The sequence below is a fragment of the Rhipicephalus microplus genome, unplaced genomic scaffold (genome assembly GCF_043290135.1).
Source record: "Rhipicephalus microplus isolate Deutch F79 unplaced genomic scaffold, USDA_Rmic scaffold_293, whole genome shotgun sequence".
Taxonomy (NCBI): domain Eukaryota; kingdom Metazoa; phylum Arthropoda; class Arachnida; order Ixodida; family Ixodidae; genus Rhipicephalus; species Rhipicephalus microplus.
In genome coordinates, this window is record NW_027464862.1 from 46,710 (window position 1) to 50,000 (window position 3,291).

At 56.4% G+C, this 3,291-nt stretch overlaps 1 non-coding gene across 1 annotated transcript; it reads left to right on the top strand.

Annotated features, from left to right (window-relative positions):
• Positions 1-243: 243 nt before the first annotated feature.
• On the top strand, positions 244-2,058 carry LOC142793206 (small subunit ribosomal RNA). The gene has a single exon (XR_012891519.1). It is a non-coding gene; the product is annotated as a small subunit ribosomal RNA (ribosomal RNA).
• The last annotated feature ends 1,233 nt before the right edge of the window (positions 2,059-3,291 follow it).

The following is a 3,291-nucleotide window of genomic DNA, read 5'->3' on the forward strand; positions in this document are numbered from 1 at the left end:
TGCAGCGGGCTTGGGCAACCCGCACGGCGCGACCGAGTCGATGCAACGAAAAAGAGCGAGCATGAACGTGCTTCTTGCCGCACGGCTCCCACTCGTCTTTCGGGAAGGTTGTGCCGTAGCGAGCTCGAACGCCGTCATCTCGGAGTGCAAAATAAGCGTGTTGGGGCGCCTGAAGGTGGCCTCCGCCGCACACAGACTGCGTCCGGCCCGCCGAAGGCGAGGACGGACGCGCAGTCGAACGATTACCTGGTTGATCCTGCCAGTAATCATATGCTTGTCTCAAAGATTAAGCCATGCATGTCTAAGTACATGCCGAAATAAGGCGAAACCGCGAATGGCTCATTAAATCAGTTATGGTTCCTTAGATCGTTTCTTCCTACTTGGATAACTGTGGCAATTCTAGAGCTAATACATGCAGTGAGCCTGGAGCCCTTTGGGTAACGGGTGCTTTTATTAGACCAAGATCGATCGGGTTTCGGCCCGTATTGTGTGGTGACTCTGGATAACTTTGTGCTGATCGCATGGCCACGAGCCGGCGACGTTTCTTTCAAGTGTCTGCCTTATCAACTTTCGATGGTAGGTTACTTGCTTACCATGGTTGTTACGGGTAACGGAGAATCAGGGTTCGATTCCGGAGAGGGAGCCTGAGAAACGGCTACCACATCCAAGGAAGGCAGCAGGCGCGCAAATTACCCACTCCCGGCACGGGGAGGTAGTGACGAAAAATAACAATACGGGACTCTTTTGAGGCCCCGTAATTGAAATGAGTACACTCTAAATCCTTTAACGAGGATCAATTGGAGGGCAAGTCTGGTGCCAGCAGCCGCGGTAATTCCAGCTCCAATAGCGTATACTAAAGCTGCTGCGGTTAAAAAGCTCGTAGTTGGATCTCAGTTCCAGACGAGTAGTGCATCTACCCGATGCGACGGCTCGGACTGAACATCATGCCGGTTCTTTCTTGGTGCACTTCATTGTGTGCCTCGAGATGGCCGGTGCTTTTACTTTGAAAAAATTAGAGTGCTCAACGCAGGCGAGTCGCCTGAATAAACTTGCATGGAATAATAGAACAAGACCTCGTTTCTGTTCTGTTGGTTTTTGGAATACGAGGTAATGATTAAGAGGGACGGACGGGGGCATTCGTATTGCGGCGCTAGAGGTGAAATTCTTGGACCGTCGCAAGACGAACTACTGCGAAAGCATTTGCCAAGAATGTTTTCATTGATCAAGAACGAAAGTCAGAGGTTCGAAGGCGATCAGATACCGCCCTAGTTCTGACCATAAACGATGCCAACCAGCGATCCGCCTGAGTTACTCAAATGACTCGGCGGGCAGCTTCCGGGAAACCAAAGTATTTGGGTTCCGGGGGAAGTATGGTTGCAAAGCTGAAACTTAAAGGAATTGACGGAAGGGCACCACCAGGAGTGGAGCCTGCGGCTTAATTTGACTCAACACGGGAAAACTTACCCGGCCCGGACACTGGGAGGATTGACAGATTGAGAGCTCTTTCTTGATTCGGTGGATGGTGGTGCATGGCCGTTCTTAGTTGGTGGAGCGATTTGTCTGGTTAATTCCGATAACGAACGAGACTCTAGCCTATTAAATAGGTGCGGGGTTCCCAGCACCTTACAACCTTCTTAGAGGGACAAGCGGCTCCTAGCCGCACGAAACAGAGCAATAACAGGTCTGTGATGCCCTTAGATGTCCGGGGCCGCACGCGCGCTACACTGAAGGAAGCAGCGTGTCTTTATCCCTGTCTGAAAAGACTGGGTAACCCGTGGAACTTCTTTCGTGATTGGGATAGGGGCTTGCAATTGTTCCCCTTGAACGAGGAATTCCCAGTAAGCGCGAGTCATAAGCTCGCGTTGATTACGTCCCTGCCCTTTGTACACACCGCCCGTCGCTACTACCGATTGAATGATTTAGTGAGGTCTTCGGACCGATGTCCGGCGCGGCCTTTCGGTTGCGCCGGTCTGTTGGAAAGATGACCAAACTTGATCATTTAGAGGAAGTAAAAGTCGTAACAAGGTTTCCGTAGGTGAACCTGCGGAAGGATCATTAACGGATTGTGAAGGGTGAGCGCCTCAGCTGCGTCTGCGCCCGACACTTTCTGCCGCTGACCCCGTTTGGACGCGGGGTCGGCTTTTCCCCACGGGGCTGCCTGAATGTGGAGCGGCACCCCGTGACAAATTGTTGCGCCCAGCGGACGCCAACACCGCGACCTTGGACGGTCGGCCAGGTGGCGGACGCGGGTACAAACGGCGCAACGCACTCATAGGTCGGCTTTCGACCCGCCACTGCACCGTGGCTCGAAGCGCTCGAAATGCGCGACCCGACCGCTGCGGGACCGCCTAGTACTGTAAACAGGAGCGGCGGAGCGCGAACGGCGAGTCGTGGTTACGTCGGTAGAAGGCGAGGCTGCGCGTTCCCGAAACGCCAGCCGAGTGCCCTCCCGACCGTTCGAGCGTGCAAGAACGAGACCCGACAATCGCGCGGCGACTGCCAAGTACGAGAGGAACGGCACAAGCGTCGGCGGTCGGTCAAGGAACTGGCGATGTGACGGGTCCGCTGTGCACCAGTGCATACCGTCCCGCCGTCCGCGGCAAGCGCCTCCGCGTCCTCGGGTGACGGAGGCTGCCGGTCGGTTCTTGCAGGCGAGGGATCTCGCTGGCACCGGTTCGCGTTGACGCGCGGCCGGTCATGGCACGGCGATGCGACGGCCGAGGTGCGCAGTACTCGATGGAGGAACCGCACGCTCCGATGACCGTCCCGCCCTCCGCGGCGTATGCGTACCGACCGTAATGGTTGCAGCAGCGCCGGCCGGCTTTTGAATTCGCCACACGAAACACGGTGCGAGATCGCGGTTAGGGGAGCGTCGACGTTGCCAGGCGTTTTGCTTGCTGCCGAGGGAAAGGCGGCACGGCCACGTCGCGCTCGTCGCGATTAGCGGGTCTGCGCGCTTTGGGAAGGTGCCGCAACGACTTGCCGAAAGAGGAAGCACGGAAGAACGAGGGACTTGGACGTCCCGACAATTGAACGCACTTGCGGCCAGGCCCTTGCTGGCTTCGTTCTTCCGCCTCGAGTAGGCTCGTACGCGGCTCCGGCGCCGAAAGTGGTCCTTGGCACCGACTTCGGTGGACGTGGGAAGTGCCGCGCAAGTACGGCGCGCCTGGCTCCACCTGTTGGCTAAAGTAGGCAGCCGGATCGGCATTTTGGTGTGCGGTGGCAAACCGTGGATGCGAAAAAAGCTTGTGCGATTTCGTGGAACAAAAAGCGGGGGTCCCCCTTTTTATG